We start from the raw sequence: 20,577 nt of genomic DNA, 5'->3' as shown, positions 1-20,577 counted from the left end.
TAGAGTTTTTATATGTTTAGGTATACTATTTTCTAAGTTGTAGGTAATGACAATTCACGATGAAAGACATTAAATAGATACTAATGAAATATGGCATAGTATATGAAAATAATAGTATATGAAAAACAGTAATCTTTGTTAGGTAATATTTGTCTTAGTCAAGATTCTTCCTTTGGCACATCTCTGGTACAGTTAGGGAACCTGTAACAAAACATTGAGGCTTCGACGTCACTGGCAGGCGTCAAATGTTACCAATGTGATGCTAGGTAGCCTATGAATCGCCTATTTTTCTTTGATCTCACGTCATCCATAGCCTAGTATTTGACATAATATCGTCGTTCAGGATCAAATCCAGTGTTGCCTCACTCTAGTTCACTCTGATCTGTGGGGTCCAGCAAGCTGGTTGTTTGGTAGAGTTAGTTACCTATGTTGAGATAAGACCGCCCAATTGTACAACTTTTTAACCCCCGACCCAAAAAGAGGGGTGTTATAAGTTTGACGTGTGTATCTGTGTATCTGTGTGTCTGTGTATTTGTGTATCTGTGTGTCTGTGTATCTGTGTATCTGTGTATCTGTGTATCTGTCTGTGGCATCGTAGCGCCTAAACGAATGAACCGATTTTAATTTAGTTTTTTTTGTTTGAAAGGTGGCTTGATCGAGAGTGTTCTTAGCTATAATCTAAAAAAATTGGTTCAGCCGTTTAAGAGTTATCAGCTCTTTTCTAGTTTTCTTGTAGAAAAGAAGGTTAGATAATCGTTAGGTTCATAATATTATGTCAATAGACAAATGTCAAGCTGTCAATGGACGTTGCCTAAATACATAATTATTTATTTGAAAATGATGTTTTGGATAAATATTGAGTAAAAGTTTAAAACCTAGACGTTTTATCTTTACTATGCAAATGTAAATATTGCTTAGTATTATACCTATCTGAGGATAATTTGTCTAGGCAAACAAACGAAGACAGCTAAAAACTTATCAAATGATAAATAAAGTAGGTAGTACTCTTAGAAAACCATGCATTCAACTAATAGCAACACCAAAACTATTTGTTAAGTTCATTGTTTAATATAATATAAAAGTACAAGTGTAAATTAAAAATTTTCAACACCCCCGACAAATCATTTTCAAATAAATAATTATGTATATCTAGGCAACGTCCATCTTGACAGCTTGACATTTGTCAATTGACATAATATTATGAACCTAACGGTTATGTAACCTTCTTTTCTACAAGAAAACTAGAAAAGAGCTGATAACTCTTAAACGGCTGAACCAATTTTTTTGGATTATAGCTAAGAACACTCTCGATCAAGCCACCTTTCAAACAAAAAAAACTAAATTAAAATCGGTTCATTCGTTTAGGCGCTACGATGCCACAGACAGATACACAGATACACAGATACACAGATACACAGATACACAGATACACAGATACACAGATACACAGACACACAGATACACAGATACACACGTCAAACTTATAACACCCCTCTTTTTGGGTCGGGGGTTAAAAACTCAAATACTTTGGATCGTCGGGGGTGTTATAAATTTTTAATTTACACTTGTTATGGCTATGCAATCAATAATAATCTGTATTTTTTGCGGCACTCATTCATGAATCATTTTCATAAATCTATTAAAGATTAGATAGACTCAATTTTAAAGAAGTATTATTGAAGACGGTTACAAAGGTTAGTAGGTATCGAATGTATACAGCATAGGTAGGTACCTATTCAAGCCGGATGTAATTCCAACTTGTCATAATAAGAGGTCAATGGACTACCTGTTAGTATATGTAGAATACATATCAAAATACTAGTTGATGTCCGCGACTTCGTTCAATTGCTTTTATACATGGCATAATATTGTATATCAAATCTTTGAAAAGAGCAACCGCCGAGTTTCTTGCTGGTTCTTCTCGGTAGGAAAGGCATTCCGAACCAGTGGTAGATGCTTTTGACGATTCAAAAGAACTTGTAAAAGTCTAATTGAATAAAAATATTTTGAATTTGAAAAAATCTCGTTGATTTAGGCTTTTAAAAATCGCACAGGAACTCACTGATTTCCCTGGATAAAAGTAGCCCTGTAGCCTATGTTACTCTCCGTACTTTCAACCATCTCTATGTGAAAAAAATCAAGTTGATTGGTTGCTTAGCTAGGGCGTGAAGGAAAGACATTAGTAGGTTTAGATCATGCTTCAATAATTCAGCTCCATACGTCCAGTAGTTTCAGCTGTTTGTTGATAGATTAGTCAGTTAGTCAGCTTTTCTTTTTTAACCCCCGACCCAAAAAGAGGGGTGTTATAAGTTTCACGTGTGTATCTGTGTATCTGTGTGTCTGTGTATCTGTGTATCTGTGTATCTGTCTGTGGCATCGTAGCGCCTAAACGAATGAACCGATTTTAATTTACTTTTTTTTGTTTGAAAGGTGGCTTGATCGAGAGTGTTCTTAGCTATAATCCAAGAAAATTGGTTCAGCCGTTTAAAAGTTATCAGCTATTTTCTAGTTTTCTTGTAGAAAAGAAGGTTAGATAACCCTTAGGTTCATAATATTCAAGTGTCAATTGACAAATGTCAAGCTGTCAAGATGGACGTTGCCTAGATATACATAATTATTTATTTGAAAATGATTTGTCGGGGGTGTTGAAAATTTTTAATTTACACTTGTAATTATTATTTATTTAGATAATATTATAAATGAGAAATAATTTCTGTCTGTGTCTTTTCACGGCTCATCCATTTCATGGATTTTGGTGAGATAAAGAAATTATAATACAGAAAAATCAAATAGTTCGTACTTACCTACTGGATTTTTAAAAACCAAAATCTACCCAGACTATGTCGCGATATCATTCTAGTAGATTATTTAGATCTAGCTCATTATGATCGTAATATTATGTATCAATACATGTTATTTATTAGCTATGGTATTATATAATGATAGGTATGATGATTTGAAATTAACTGTCGCTATACAATCATGTTTGGTTGAACATGACCATTTCGGCATTAAATTGTTAACTAAGTATCTCTTAATCATAATCACTACCCATACCTATGATAAATGCGAAAGTGTGCTTGTTTTGTTGGTTTATTGCTTTTTTCATCAATCATGTCGCAACGGAGCAGCGGAAAAACGTTGTTTTTTTGCATGATTATAGTTAAAGACCTGGAAAGTGACATAGGCTACTTTTTATATCGGAAATCAAGGAACTTTTACTAATCTAAATCCACTCTGAGTTAATCGCTAAAACTGACAAAGATTTCTAACTAGGAAATGTAAATACTGTATAGTGTATATCAAACCTAAAATAAAAGCCTCCCTAACTTTGCTCACGTTCTCAGACTGAAATCATCACTTACCACCAGGTGAAATTGCAGTCAAGGGCTAAAGGGCTAACTTGTATCTGAATAAAAAATCCATAGATACTTGATTTAGACTTTGATCAGACGTTAAAACGAGACAGATTTATCTAGTCTATCTCGTTTTAACTTCAAGTGAAGTCTGGATAAGCCAAAGTACGCTTTATAGCTAGATTTCTGCTTCAGAATATTGCGTTTTCTACGAACTCTAAAGCTTCTCCAAACGATCGCTCGATAAAATTACTCAGAATATTCGGATCACAGCGGAGTGGAGTGGAGTGGGCTCATATAATTTATAACTTGTAATCTAATTCAGCAGGGTCATTGACTCGGACCTGTTTGGCATCTGACCAAACGCCATCGTGCGTATGGTGATTATATCTAGAGACGGTAGAACCTTTGTCCGACTTCGGTTATATATTTTTTAATTTATAGACTAGCGCTTGGCTGCGATCAGGACTGCTGGCAAGTGATGATGCACCCTAAGATGGAGTGCGCTTGCATATAAGATGCTTATTCTATGGTGAAAGAAGTACCTACTTTGTTGTATTAATTCGTGTTATTGCGGCTTTACTATATTAGCATTGTATTGTCTTCTCTCCTTTTTAACCCCCGACCCAAAAAGAGGGGTGTTATAAGTTTGACGTGTGTATCTGTGTATCTGTCTGTGGCATCGTAGCGCCTAAACGAATGAACCGATTTTAATTTACTTTTTTTTGTTTGAAAGGTGGCTTGATCCAGAGTGTTCTTAGCTATAATCCAAAAAAATTGGTTCAGCCGTTTAAAAGTTATCAGCTCTTTTCTAGTTTTCTTGTAGAAAAGAAGGTTAGATAACCCTTAGGTTCATAATATTCAAGTGTCAATTGACAAATGTCACGCTGTCAAGATGGACGTTGCCTAGATACATAATTATTTATTTGAAAATGATGTTATGGAAAACTCAGATACTTTGGATCGTAGGCGCGGAATAGTTCAAGAAAATCGGTTCAGCCGTTTGAAAGTTATCAGCTCTTTTCTAGTTACTGTAACCTTCACTTGTCGGGGGTGTTGAAATTTTTTAATTTACACTTGTCTTATTCTTTCTGTTCTTGTTTTTAAAGGATTCTGTTCCTTAAGTAGGGGCGCAACCCGTAAATGTAATTAATGCAGAACAACCGTGTATTTTGGAAATTGTATTAATGCATTATGTAGGCCGTACGTGTGTATAGTGTTCCGTTGAGAAAACTTTGTTTACGCGATTCAGGCGCCATAGTGACCCAATATACCTGTGGTTCCAATGTGGCTCCATATTCAGTGTCAGTAGATATATTAAGATCGTCACAGCGGGTTCAATATAAAATTGCGTATGTAAATTAAAATGGAAGAAGACTGATTGACAACCATACATCATAATTAATCAGAACCAGTTTTCATTAATAATTACAGAGCTCCAGGGTCGACGGTACCGTCAGCTCAAGAAATTCCATTTTACTTTGTAAGCGGCGCCCCGCTGTGTGACAGACCCAGCTCTGATTACTACATGGGGCTACAACTCTGATGTCGTGTGACTCACTGTGCCGTGGCTTCATCTGCACTACCAGCCTTGTTTTTGCTCTGACAAGTTGTCATGTAAAAGCCAGATAGGAGGGCCATGTCTCTATAATGGCCTGCACAGACGAGAGGCAGTCCTCGGTGTACTTTTTGTCCGTCAAAATAGATCGTGTACAACTCCATCGAATAACTCACACGAGGGAATAAAAGTACCCCGTTCAAAAAGTCCTCCGAATAGCCGAGGACATCGACAGACCGGGCCGTACAAAAGGCCTGAGGACCTTACGGAGGAGTCCTCAAAAAATTGAGCTAATAATGTTCCAAGGCGCGTTGACACAGTGGATTTTAGCTCAGTTCTATAAAATAAAAATATATGAAAGGAAAAGGTGACTGATTGATTGACTGAACTATCAACGCATAGCACAAATTACTGGACGGATCAGGCTGTGCATGGGCATGCCATTATGACGTAAAAATCCGATAAGAAATGCTTTTTGAAAATTCAACTCAAGAAGGGGCTAAAATAGGGGGTTGAAATTTGTGCTGTCCACGCGGGCGAAGTCGCGGGCAGAAGCTAGAATCATATTACTTAATTCGGCAGTATCAAAGACAACTTACCAAAATTATTCAGATTTATGCAAATCAGCTTAATACAAATGAGAAACTTTCCGTGCGAAATCTTACATTTTAATAAACACGTCTCTCGATGTCATCCAATAAAGTAGCCAATAAAGTGGCCAGTTATAAAATGGTCCATTATTGCATTCTTCGCGAGATTAGCTGCCGTCTATTAAGTGTATCAACGCTGAGGTGATATCTGTGGAACTTGTTACCGGCATACCCGGTTTGGAAGTGATAAGCACTAGCTTTTCTAAATTATAATATTATACCTACTAGATGATGCCCGCGTGGATTTAGGTTTTTAAAAATCCCGTAGGAACTCTTTGATTTCCCAGGATAAAAAGTTGTCTATGTCAGTTTCCGGGATTCTTGGTAATAGGGTCACTATGAGTACGGAACCCTAAAAAAAACTAGAGATACCTAGAGATTAGGGTACCAATACCTACTAAATGTCCAAACGTAAGTTAAAACTTTGAAGTACTTAAGTACTTAGGTACATTTTACCAAAAGTACAAAAATGTTAGGTATGTTATGACGTGGTAATATTTTGACTGTTTCAAACGATCGCGCGACTCAAATCGTTTTTCGTGCGAAATTGTATAACAAAGGCGGCGATAAACTTGCGGTTTAATGCCCGAAACGGATTTTTGTTTCACAAATTCGGTACGTATTTGGTTACGTGGTCTCGGATCGGTTTTGGCTTGAAGATTGACTTGAGGAGCAACGTCCTCGTTCCACATTACTTCTAGAGTAATATTTTTCTTATATTTTTATTCGATGATAACTCTGGCATGCGCGGTTATCTTTGAAAACAGAAGTTTTGTATCCTTAGTTTAAAAAGCAGTCATTATCATCATCAATCCATCATCGCCGGCCCTGTAGATACCTCTGAGCACAGGTCTCCTCTCAAGATAACAAGATAAAATTAAACAGCACTAAAACCTGTCAGGTCGATTTTTTTCGTATAAAATGTAGCCTATGTCACCTGGACAATAATAACGAATCGATTGACACCTCATTCATCAAAATCGGCTCAGTAGTTTAGGCGCTACGGTGGAACACATATAAATATAAACCTACATACATACATAGACTGCTAAAATCATAACCTTTCTTTTCGACTTTGCGGTAGTCGGGTAAAAATGATTTAGGCCATAGTCCACTACTTTGGCCATTTGCGGATGGGCAGAAAGGAGTAGGTATGTCAACCGTTACCCCTAATTGGCTGCTACGCAACATGGGAACGCTTAACTGCTTGAAGGCAAATATTTGTAGATAGATAAGCTAACTATATTTGTAAATAGTTACTGCCAAAGCTTCCCCAACAAGCTAGATCTAAGTGAATTCAAAAATTGATCCAGCTTAAAATCGAATCTGAGACCTCCCATAGCGCACACTACTAAATCAGGAACAAGAAAAGTATGAATAAAAACATATACGTAACGTCATCATCACATCACACTAATATTATAAAGGCGAAAGTTTGTATGTGTGTGTGTGTGTGTGTGTGTGTATGTGTGTGTGTATGTTTGTGTGTATGTTTGTTACTCCTTCAAGCAAAAACTACTGGACGGATTTGGCTGGGAATGGAGATAGATAATATCCTGGATTAGCACATAGGCTACTTTTTATCCCGGAAAATCAACGAGTTCCCACGGGATTTCAAAAACCTAAATCCACGCGGGCGAAGTCGAGGGCATCGGCTAGTAACTCATAATCCTAACCTTTATGATCTCATTCCAGCATAATATATTCGTGATAGAGAGAGCAGTCACCGAGTTTCCGTCGTAAAGTTGGAATGGAAAAATAAATCAAATGCAACGTATGCATCCCACGTACGGCGTATCAGAGGCTACAGTCGCAGACAAACCGTAATCCTGCTATCCAATTTTATATACTCTGTTTGTGTAGGGTGACCAGTTGCTACCGATGTAGAGGCATGCAGCCTCTTTTAAGACTGGCAGCTGTGAAGAAAACAACACACTTTGCAGCTGTCACTTAGAGAACACAATTTGGATACGGAACGATTCAAAATATCCTGCTGGCCTGGACGAACTCCGGGCAGCGAATTCACTTCAGATCATCAAGACCGCAACACCTCGGTCTAGCATCAAGCTCCGGCCCTCGTTTTCCTACCACAGTTTTAATTATAACCAAGGCATATATTGTAAATAATTTGTTCATGTAATACAACGTAATAATTGTAGCGGCATTTCATTTATCAGTTATCATACGCTGCATGGCTGCTACACCTAGTAGGTAAGCTGAAACAGGATTCTATTGCAGTCAGTTCGCACTAATTTTATTTCAACGTTTAAAGTATGGATGGGTTCGAAACTATTCGGTCTTACATCGTTTTCGTTGGTAATTTTATCAGATTTTATTTAGATATAAAAATGTTGAAAGGAATACCCATTCTAAAACGGATATAAAAGTTTATGAATCACCATAAACTTTGGCTCAAAAGGCAAATAGAACACAAAGCATCTTTCATTTTTAAAACTTTTCTAAGCGTACGAAAGAATTTGGAACAAACTTTTAAAAATTGAAGAAAACCCGTGGCCACCCTAGTTTTATCTCAAATATTTCTTTATTGTAGAGCGAAAATAGAATATTTGTTTATAAGCAGGTTTTGATCTAGCGTCTTGGTCTTCCAGTTTTCAAAGGTTTGTTTTGGGATTCAAAATATACTACCTATATATTTTATTACTTTATATTTTATACTTACTTCATATATTATGTTATGCTAAGTTATCGTATACTGTAGTTGTTATGCGAAGGCTCTATAACATTCCATTTATATGTATAATAACTGCCGCCGAGCTAAAGACGGAAAATGATACTTAATATAATGATAAGTAAAACAAGGAATCCTTATAGTTTCGTCCAGTCCTTCTGCCTGTCTGTCCATCTTCTGTGTCACAGTTATTTCAAAAATATAGGTATCTAAATGTGAATTCGGGCCTAGGAAAGACCCCCCCCCCCCTCGCCCCGTTCCCCCCCCAAAAGACGGCTGAAGTCTGTGGTTACTAGGCTATCGCCGCACTATCATTAGGTAGGTATCGATCAGACTATCCATTAGGTACATAATACAACATCTATTAGTACCATAAGCCAAGGGATTGTATTTTATTGGAGGTTAAATGGTTTCCCGAAAGTTAATAGTTATAAAGTGACCGGGAAGACAGACCGGTTAGCGCGGGAGGTCAACAACTTTTTGTCTGAGTCCCTCCCGTATCGTAAAAGGGACGTAAGAAAAATGCGCTAGACGTAGTTTATCTGAGAGCGCATTTTGTCTCAGGGTCAATTCACACTTGCGTCGTATCGCGACGTGCGTTTATTAGAGTCCCGCACTTGAAGGGTGCTAACTAAAGTGCCTCCGCTGTCCGTCCGTCCATTCATCCGTCCGTCCATCCGTCTGTGTGTAGCGGGATTTTTCTCGTGAATCGTAATAGATAGAGAATTAAAATTTTCACAGAAATATTATATATTCCTATTGCCGCAATAACAACAAATAATAAAAATTTCAAAATGGTCACCATGAAAATTAAAAACATAATTAAAAAATGTTATTTCTTGTATGATGGTACGGAACTCTTCCTGTGTGAGTCCAACTCGCACTTGACCAATTTTAGTGCGCCAACTAGCACGTTTTTTTCGGGTTAGGCTCGCGCTTGACGAAATCATGCCTGACAGACGGATAGATGGCGGGAAGCGACTTTGTTTTATGCTATGTAGAGATATGGGTGCTGACATGAAATGATATACTATTACATGAGTGTTGCCTACTAGAAAAGCAACCGTCCGATACATACGACCATGACTATTCAAGAAGTTTTTACGGTGAACTGTTCTCTCGCCGCAAATTAGCGCCGCGTCCTGTCCGCAGTGTGAAACCGCTCTTAGCGTAATAAGTATAGTGAGATTTATCAACACGATGGCTCCTTATTTTTTCAGCTCTTATACGGATCCAGCTGTCTGGAGGATCGCGGAACGCTCATCGCTCTTAATAAGTGAGAGCTATAGGATTCAGGCTTTAGCGCTGTATAATAGAAAAAGTACATGTCCCGTGTGAGTGGATGGATGTGGATGGATGTGGATGGCGATGGATTCAGAGGAGATACTGAAGTTTTAGATAAAAGCTGCATTGAGTTTTTATCAGATGAGCTTTACTGGGTTTATTAAAACTGAGGTCTGAACTTCAAACTAATAAACTAGGAGATGAATTTAATTTTTTATAGGATGTCTTTCCGTAATCTAAGTTCTTTGTGACTTCTAACACACAAGCGTAAAATAAATAACCTTATTTTGTAATACAAGTCTGAGTATGTTAGTAAAGTTGACAAAAACCTTGTATATCTAGGAATTTATTGCAAATCTGGGTTATATAACGGGTTAAAGTAAAACATCCGAGTTCTAAACAGACATATTATGCGGCTAACATAACTTTATATGTACCTACATACAAATACAATTTAACCACTCTGTAGTGATATTTTCTCTACCTCTATCTACCAAGAATTTTTAATAAGATTTAAGTATTCCAATCTAAGAAAAAGCGGGTCTAACAAGTCGCGACATTAAAGATGCAACTTTCAACTATTAATTACGCCCACACAGTACGAACGCTGCAGCCTAGGCCCGTGACTCAGTCCTAGGTCCCGCCTGCCTACGCGCTAGGACGCCGCGCCATTGTATGCAGACGACTGTCGTTTATTTTGAGAAAGTGCCGCCTGCATGTAAATTCCTGGCGCTATTTCACTGGCTGCAATTTATGTTCCGAGGAATTGTGGTCATTTAAAAATAATAAGGCATGGCTGATACAATACATACGAGTACATACATACATGTCAGCGGGAAGAGCTTGGACTACACTCTAGATGGCCGGTTTTCTAATCGTGGGGTCGGAGGTCCGGTCTCGGACACGCACCTCTAACTTTTCGGGGCTTTCAGAAATTAAAATGATGCTTGATTTAACAGTGAAGGAAAATATCATGACGAAATCTGCACACTTCAGAGTTCTCCATAATGTTCTCAAAAGAGTGTAAAGTCCGCCAATTCTACACGGTAGAGTATAACCAAACCTTTCTCATTCTGAGAGGAAAGAACAAAGTGAAAATTTAGTGCTATTTAGTGGAATATTATAATGAACACAAGAACAAAGTGTCATAAAATAATAACTAACGATAAACTAAGAAATATGTCAATGGACGGACTCTTAGATATAAGTACTTTTATAAGTTTAGGTTAACATAATATTACTTATTAGCTTTACTCGTAGGCAAGATTGTAATCCTAATAAAGTACTGCTGTCAGTACTTTATGGTTATATAAAAAAAAAATCTGAGAGGAGACCCGTTTTCAGTAGTGAGCCATCGATGGGTTGATGATGATGATTTGCATACAAGAATTAGGTAGGGTATGGCATAATGTTACCTTCTTACCGGTAAGCAGTACCTAGCTTAGATATAATATTTATATTGCTTAGACCTGTGTTTAGGATGCCTATGACTGAGAGAAATTTAATTCCCTCGTCGTCGCGTCCGTCGGGGGAGCGCCAAAAATAATAGTTAGTATAGGTTACTATTAGGCTACATTCAGTAGCATGCAACTCATAGAGGTGTAGAAATACTGCCTACCCTAGTTGTAATAAATCAACACTTATTTTCCATTAGGATAAATAACCTGGCTTTGAACTCTATTTCAAAGAAAGGAAATCTCTAAAATGCTTTATTTCTCTACTTATAGACTTAAAAATTGACGTTTATTCATGAGCAGAGGAATTATGCCGCAGGAAGGTAGATGGTATCGCCATATAAGCGTCGGTAGTTAGTCCACCTACGCACAAGTTGACGATTACGCGGGCGGTGGTCGTTTATTTCGAGAAAGCTCTTAAATCTCGACACTTTTTTACCGGTCCGTATATTTTAGCCTCCGGGTCGGCTGTTATAATAACGTAATGAGACACTGTATTTCCATAAAGCTTGCCGAAGCCGTCTGACAAGTACGAAGTTATCTTATTAGGGTATCTAACTAAATTTATCATAGTGAAAAGAAAGAAAGAAATGCCATTTGTTCATCAATAGTGCTACAAATACAAATTATTTACTTACACTTTAAGACCCAGTTGCATAATATAGGTAGACGGTTAAAGTTGTGTCAAGGTTATACTTTATAAACCAACAAAAAAACAAAGAGGGATGAGGTCCAAAGTTTGGTCCAAAGTTAACAAATCCTGACAATCCATTTTGGTTTTATTGAATGTCAAAGTTTAACCATAACCGTAACTTAACCGGAAATTCTCGGGCTAGTACGTCTTTCGAAACGATTTCATCTTATTCTCCGAAACATCGAAGAATTGCTTGTAAAATAATCGGTCATGATTTATTGTACTTTCCGTATGATCGATTCTGAACCTCAGTGTTATTTGATACTGTGACCCGATACCCCATACTGAGATACCGAGAGATCGACAACTTTCTTTTCCAATCATCGTTTCATTCTAAAAATTATGTAGGTACGAGTACAAAGTTGTTACCGATCAAGTTTGAAGCTCATGTTAGTTGTGGACGAGGAGCTGGCTAAAAAAAAAGTTACACGGAATTAAATTGTACAGAAGATTGAAATTTTACTGTAATTATGATTTGTGTGATGTGTAGTTTTGAACGAAGTTACGAACTCTGGACTCATTTTTAGCACATTTTTTTTGAATTCAGTAATTGAAATCACACATTTTTGCCTTTTTTAGCACTATTTTTGGTCGTTTTGTTTGGAAACGAGTTTAAGTTTGTATTCAGTACCTATTCAAAATCACGAACTTTGGACGCAATAATTTTAGAACAGTTTTAAGTCGTTTTGCTTGGAAATGAGTTCAGATTTGTATTCAGTGGACCAAAATAACCTGGATAAAAAAGATTTTGTTCAGAAGTGTATGTAATTACACCGTTTTGTTCGCCAGCTCTTCTGTCTGCTCTGATAAATGGACTGGTTTCGCACTTTGCAGTCCAAAGCATTTTTATAGTCCAATCAGATATCCATAACCGTCCAACTGAAACATGCAATTTCGAAGTTCAGTTTAATTTAAACCTGATATTCCTTTTGAGGTGAATAAAAACGTGTTTTAAAAATAAAACGTTTTATGCAATCTAGGTACCATGGCAGGAATAAGGGTAAATACTGTAGGTATAAGTATTATTATCCACTAAACAAATCCGTCCAGTAGTTTTTGCGTGAAAGCGTAACATACAAATATTATAAATGCGAAAGTATGCCTGTCTGCTTATTTTTCACGGGTCACGGCCTATCCATTAAACCGATTCTGACGAATTTTGGTACAGGGATAGCTTGTATCCCAGGTAAAGTCGTAGGCTATTTTTGTCCCAGAATAAACCTAAAGCCACACCGGAGAAGTAGCGGGCATCATCTATTTGGTACAGAGATAGCTTGCATCCCGGAAACGAATAGCTATATTTTTATCCCGGAAAATCAGACATCCCACCAGGGGATTTGTACAAAACCGGAACTTTAAACTTTCTAACGCGGATAAAGTTCCCCGCATCATCTAATTAATCATATTATATATTTATGTAGTATGGTCATAATATATATTATGTTAGTGGTCAGTATGTATAGTAAAGGGCCAAAACGAAAACCTTTGTCAGCAACTTGGTCGATTGCCAAAGGCCATTATCCGCACAGAATTATTTATATTAGTTCAATGATGTGTCACTTTGCTTATTCAATGTGAAATTAAGTATATATGTGGAATTCCTTACTTACTCAAAATAGGTACAATTTATAAATGTATGTACCTATTAGCTTATCAGGGTAGACTACACTAGACAGGACAGGGTTGTGTATGATATCTGCACTTTATATAAAGTGCAGATAGATTTTAAATCATACACAATATCACACTAATATTATAAAGGCGAAAGTTTGTATGTGTGTGTGTATGTTTGTTACTCCTTCATGCAAAAACTACTGGGCGGATTTGGCTGAAATTTGAAATGGAGATAGATAATATCCTGGATTAGCACATAGGCTACTTTTTATCCCGGAAAATCAAAGAGTTCCCACGGGATTTCACAAAAACCTAAATCCACGCGGACGAAGTCGCGGGCATCTTCTAGTCACACTAATATTATAAAGGCGAAAGTTTGTATGTGTGTGTGTATGTTTGTTACTCCTTCACGCAAAAACTACTGGGCGGATTTGGCTGAAATTTGAAATGGAGATAGATAATATCCTGGATTAGCACATAGGCTACTTTTTATCCCGGAAAATCAAAGAGTTCCCACGGGATTTCACAAAAACCTAAATCCACGCGGACGAAGTCGCGGGCATCTTCTAGTCACACTAATATTATAAAGGCGAAAGTTTGTATGTGTGTGTGTGTGTGTGTGTGTGTGTGTGTGTGTGTATGTTTGTTACTCCTTCACGCAAAAACTACTGGACGGATTTGACTGAAATTTGGAATGGAGATAGATAATATCCAGGATTAGCACATAGGCTACTTTTTAACCCGGAAAATCAAAGAGTTCCTACGGGATTTTGAAAAACCTAAATCCACGCGGACGAAGTCGCGGGCATCATCTAGTACTATATAAAGTGCAGATAGATTTTAAATCATACTCAATATTATGAATACGAAAGTGTGTTGTCTGTCTGTCTGCTGCTAGCTTTTAACGGTCCATCCGTTTAACTGATTTTTGATTTGGTACAGGGATAGCTAGCTAATCTTCCGGGGGATAGACGTATACTTTTATTATTGTCCCAGAAATACAAAGAGTTTAAATTAAACCCGCGGGCATCATCTATTTGGTACAGAGACAACTTGCATCCTATGAATATAAAATAATTCTTCCACATTTCCCCGTCTACAGTCATAAGAAATATTAGGTACCAACTTACCGTAACCGTGCAAGACGTCGAAGTTCACAGGGCATTCGTCGTGAGCAATTTGTGTCTACTGCAAGTAAATTACAAGACTCACAGTGAATTTCCCCTTTGCAGAGTTTAACAGATGAAATATTAAGTAATGTTTTCATCGACTAACTTTAAAATTATACCGAATATTTTAAATACCTACTAAAATGCCTCTCCGCAGATGAAACTCGTCGAGCAAGTTGATGTTAATCTTTTTTGCGCTAACACATTCGAATTTGCTCGAATTAACTTACAAAATACCGAGCAATCTAATAAAGTAAAAAATAATTCTTGCATATTTCCTCGTCTGCAGTCGTTAGGTAAGTAACGGTAACCGCGCGAGACGTGAAGTTCACAGGGCATTCGTCGTGAGCAATTTGTGTCTACTGCAAGTAAATTACAAGACAAGTGAATTTCCCCTTTGCAGAGTTTATTAGATGAATTATTGGATAATAATTTCACTGACTCAATTTAAATGAGACTTAAGGATTTGTGCAACTGAAATTAGAAGCAATATAATACATATTATTCATCTATAGGTATTAGTTTGAGACGATAGTTTCTGGTAAATTCGTTAATCATGGCTTGAGTAATGAACGTCTAACGGGCCACATATCCATAGGTAATATTATTTGTCATGCAAAGATCAGTCATCGTACTACCTACCTAAAAGTACCTACTAAGATGGTAGGTTAGGTGTCCATGACATCAGTGACTGTAGAAAAACTGCTAGCGGCACGCTATGATGGCCGGTTTGACACATTACAATAGTGATGTGGAATGTCAATTTATTCTCAAACAAAAAACAATTAAGTTTTGTTTTTGTACCTGATTAAATAGGTTTAATAAAACAAAAATGTATATGTTTATTTAATTTATTTGAACGAACTGAATATTTGAACGAAAATGAATATACATACTTTATATGCACACAAGAAACATATGAATACAAAAGATACCAAAAAAGGTGCCACAAAAGGCCATAATTAATCAGATTCGTCCATACTACTATTTTCACTGTCGTCACTGCTATCATCACATACATTAATAATTATATGTTCGTTTTCTATAATATTATCTATTTTCACATCTCTTTCATAATCTTCCCTTATTAATTTAACAGTTCTATTCACAACCTTTTCCCAGTCTCCTTTAGTCACATGTTCACAAGCTTCTTCTAATAATTTTAGCATTTTTTTTGTGGTAAATGGGGGTTCTGTATTGTGTCTTGCAGCATATCCCTTAATTTGAGCCCACACCAACTCAATCGCATTATAATCACAATGGTAAGGCGGTAACCGTATAACTCTGTGCCCATGTTCTAATGCTATTTCGTCAATGACGTATCGGATCTTGGTTGGTTTGTTTTCTTTTAAAAGACGTACTAATTCCGCTTTTAACATATTCATGTTTGCATCTACGCCATTTTTACGAAGCCATGCGACGATATCAGCTTTCTTTTGGGATTGGGCAGGTGGCTTGTCAATTTGCATCGAGTGGTATGGGGCGTTGTCCATAATTATAATAGATGGTTCAGGGAGGCTACACAACATTGAGGTAAACCATTCAGTAAACTTTTCTCCATTCATGTCTTCATGATAGTCTCCAGTGGTTTTTGACGCAAAAGCCATGAGAGAACCTTCGACAAACCCGTTGATGGTTCCGGCGTGACAAATTATAAGTCGCGATCCTTTTCCTACAGGAACTTTGGAAGTAGATGCTGCTGTGTCATCGTTCCAAGAACGGCCTACAGTATGGTTAGCATTAAGCCATGTTTCATCCAAGAACACAACATTTTGCCAATTTTTGATTTCTTTCACTTGCCGTAAAAAAGTATACCTTGCCATCGCTATATCAAATCTTTCCATCAATATTTTGTGTTTGTTACATTTTTTGTATCGAAATCCAATGGTCTTCAAAATCTTCGTTAAAGAACTTTCCCCACCGAAGAATAATCCAGCTTCCTTCACATTCTTGCAGTTCAGCTTGCAGTTGGTGCATTCACTGGAATGCACCAACTTTTTTCTTGTTGGATACTCCTTCTGTAAATAGTAGCCGTAAACATGTCTTCGGATAGCATCGGCATCAAAGCTATCGATGCCTACGACTGGTTTTGCTCGTTTTCTCTTTTTTGGTGTGTGAAGTTTATTTTCTTCTGTGCCAGTCTCGCCATATTTTTTTTTAGTTATCCGTCTAACAGTTCGTTGTCCAATATTAAGCGCATCAGCTACGCGTTCAACCACTGACGTTATAGGTAAAATTGGCCCTCCATTTTGAGCTTCACGATCGAAATAGTTACGAAGGCGTATTACGAACTCACGTGTCTGACTATTTAGAACAGTTCTCTGCGTACGTTCGGTCATATCGACGAAATCCACAACAAAGGGCTTGAACAGAGTCCAAATTAACGAGCAAGGGTCAACAGTAATGCAGTATCAATATTTGAAATCCAAAGCCAGGTCAAAACTATATCACAATCGCATTGCACTGACAGTTTATACTTTTCGAAGCAACGTCAATTCGAAACTGCTTTGTTTTGCATTGAGCATTGACGCGAGTTTGCCGGAGGTAGTAGTTGTGCTAGCCAGCGATCCTATGTGACGATCGTATTAGATTCCATTTTTAAAAATTTATTGATATTTTTTTGCGATTTCAGAGGTTTGTCCACATAGTGAAAATTGTTCATATTCACAAGTACATTCACCCCTTAAATGGTGCAAACTGATTTTTCTACACTTTATACATTTAAGAAATCAATTTAATAAATAAATTTTGAGTCCTAAACCTAAAACTACATTCGATAAAATTTATGAATCTCTGCACATCACTATCGTCAATAAAGTAATACAATTATTTCCTTCAAAGTCGTTATCAATTAATACGGAACTTCATGAGCGGACAAACGTCAAACCGGCCATCATAGCGTGCCGCTAGTTTAGTATGGATACGGAGATGTACCTACTTACCTGTGTTATGTATGGATTTGGAAAGGTGGTATGGAATTTTTGACTTAAATAAAAATAAAAATTGGTCAAGTGCGAGTCGGACTCGTACACGTAGGGTTCCGTACTATCGCATAAGAAACAATTTTTTTTAATTTTTCTTACATTTTCTTGGCGATTCTTTTTGAAATATTTATTGAGTATTGAATATTGAATAATAAAAAATTAAAAATATTTTGTTGTTAGCGGCGATAGATACACATTATGTGAAAATTTCAACTCTCTACTTTTTTTTCTTACTACGGTTACTTATTACGGTTCACGAGATACAGCTCGCTAAAAGACAGACTGACGGACGGTTGGACAAGTTGGTTGAATAGAAAATATTAGGTAAATATTCCTAAAAAATTAGGTCACTTTCTGATGTTATTGTGTTTCGATTCTCGAATGACACTAAGCAAACCGATAGCAAAACCTATAGGGCTTCTGAGACGGTCAATCGGCATGATGGCAAGCGCGTAGATTTTGCTTGAGCCAAGCATTTGCTTGATGCTTGAGTCAAGAAATATTTACGTGCTTGCTGCGATTTCAAATTTTTGCTTGACACGACGTTCGGACAGTGTTCAAGATATGATGATAAAAGTGTTAATTGCTTGATCAAGCTGCTTGATACCACCGTCTCGGAAGCTCTTATCATGTAACGAATCCCTCATGGAACTAGCAATCCGCTTAGCTTATTAGTGGGACTGGGATCCCTAATCAGCAATCTACTGTCGTGGTCGTGTTCTATATTGGTCCAGTTTTGGGAACACGGCGGCTCTGTGTAACGGCCGCGGTGGCCTTGCCGGTCACATGATACGTCGCATTTCACGCCGGTGACGTAGCCAGACCGCAGACTAGGTCTAGGCGTAAATATAGACCTTGTTTAATGATCTTACTCCTTTTATTTTATATAGTTTGCATAATATTATCTAAATAAATAGGTAGGTATTGGACTTCGTCCGCGTGGATTTAGATTTTCAAAAATCCCCTGGGTACTCTTTGATTTTCCGGTATAAAAAGTAGCCATGTTGTTTTCCAGTTCTTAAACTATAACCATGTAAAAAATCAGATCAATCCGTTGCTCCGTAGCGGCGTGAGTGAAGGACAAAGCAACAATTTGCATTTTCTCTAAATATATAAAAAGAAAAGTCCTAGCTGGCTCACCGACTGACTCATTAATGCTCAGTCTAAACTCTTGGACTTAGTACTGAGATTTTGCACAGAAATTCTAATGGGAGCGAAGTCGTGGCCGATCGCTAGTAGAGGAGAAATTTAGTGCCAGTAGTTGTTACATACAACAAACATAAAACACATTCATACATAAACTAGAAGAATTATTTCTATTCTATTCCCAAAACGGTCACAAAGCAACATAATTTAAAATTATTACACGGAAAATGTAATTCAAACAAAATTATAATAACTTTTCCTGTGCACACAGCCCTGATTAAATACACGGGTGTAATGTAATGCAAATAAAGTTAGTAACCGAATGGTAGCGGCCACGCTTGTCCGAGTTTAATTGGAACACCTAACATCTGACCCCGCTCACGATTGCGAAGTTTATCCCTACAGTTATTTAGAGATCACCTCGGTGTGTAAAGTAAAATAATTGCCGCTTGGCAGCCCTGGCGTGAAGTACAGTGAAACACAAAACTCCGATAAGAATAGTTTTGTATTTGGAGTCGATCCAATGCAAATCCAAGTTTCGAATGCTAAATGAAAATAACTTACCTAGGTACTTGTTTATTAAAACCTGTCAATTTGACAGTTTTTAGTTTTTCAGAGCTTTTAAAATCACAATATGAATCCACATTGACATAACTCCATTAAAGTTCAACGGGTAATATTATATGTCTTTCCCTTGGCATCTTAAGTGAGATTATTTTGAAAACTCATCATTATCATCATCATCATCAACCGATATACGTCCACAGGTTGACATAAGTCTCTTGTAAGGACTTCACACGCCACGGTCTTGCGCCGCCTGAATCCAGCGGCTCCCTACGACTCACCAGATGTCGTTCGTCTATGTAGATTTTTGAAAATATCTACAGATACTAGGAAGATACTTAATTAATAAGTTCAATTTTTTAGGTAGAGAAATGCAACGAATATTTCAAAGAACAAAGAAATAAAAAGGAGCTTAAAGTTTATGTCGTCACCTGTACCTACCGACTTTAGAAATGTAGAAATTATGGTTCACGCAGAGCATTTAATAGTTATTCCATAAAATTAAATGTAGGTTTACAGTCAGTTATATGGAATAACTATCCGTGGGTGCGTTCAGATGAAATGATATCTATTGCAAGAGACAACGGCTTTCACCTTGTCTATGCAGATCTCTGATATTGTATACTGATAGCATACATAATTTGCTTTACATTAGAAGATGTAAGAACGGTTTCTACTGAACTCGAGGCCTTGATTGTTATAATATGAAATATTTTATATTTTTTATCGTGTTTGATCTGCGATCAGTGCGACGGGCTATGAGCAGATTTTTTCTAGGACAGTAGGTATAACTTTTACAGAGTTTTAGGACCACATTTGCCCGCTTCAGACGCTTTATTATTTCCATCGTTAGCAGGTTATTTTATCGTAAAAAGGATTTTATTCGAGTTTTTCATGTTGAGGTTAAATGTTTAAAATGACCATTCGTTCAAACAGGGCACGAATTTATTAATAAAATTCAATTAATTTATTTGCATATTTTAACACATTATACTTAATTAGATAAGTGGTACAGTATTTTAATGTAATCAGGTGACCCGCCTGCTCGTTTGCTCGCTATTTTTATTCAAAAACAAAAAAAAAAGATACCAAAATTAAAAATCAAATGTATTTTAGCAAATCTTCCAATTAGTCCAACCAATTTTTTTTTATTTTTCTCCAATTTACAGGAACAGATAAGTTCAATTAACTCTTAATAGTATGGAAAATAAATTCAGCTTCGCTGTTCAAAAAGCCCTCAGTCAAAGGTACTGGTTTTTAAAGGCTTGGGCACATAGGTAGCGACGTGCGACGGTAAAGTCCAACGCAGTCCTAGAATTTGTAGTTCAATAAACTGGCTGAGACAGTGTTACACCGCGCAGAGCACATTCACTTCTTTCCTCTTATCAAAAATTGCCTGGAGATTTATTATCCTA

General features: G+C 37.0%; 1 long non-coding RNA gene across 1 annotated transcript; it reads left to right on the top strand.

Moving 5' to 3' along the window:
* Positions 1-2,089: 2,089 nt before the first annotated feature.
* On the top strand, positions 2,090-18,541 carry LOC123870016. The gene is made up of 3 exons (XR_006796989.1): positions 2,090-2,107; positions 2,526-2,528; positions 18,468-18,541. It is a non-coding gene; the product is annotated as an uncharacterized LOC123870016 (long non-coding RNA).
* Positions 18,542-20,577: the final 2,036 nt, after the last annotated feature.

This window comes from Maniola jurtina, chromosome 2, assembly GCF_905333055.1.
Source record: "Maniola jurtina chromosome 2, ilManJurt1.1, whole genome shotgun sequence".
NCBI lineage: Eukaryota > Metazoa > Arthropoda > Insecta > Lepidoptera > Nymphalidae > Maniola > Maniola jurtina.
This window is presented reverse-complemented; position numbering and strand designations above follow the sequence as displayed.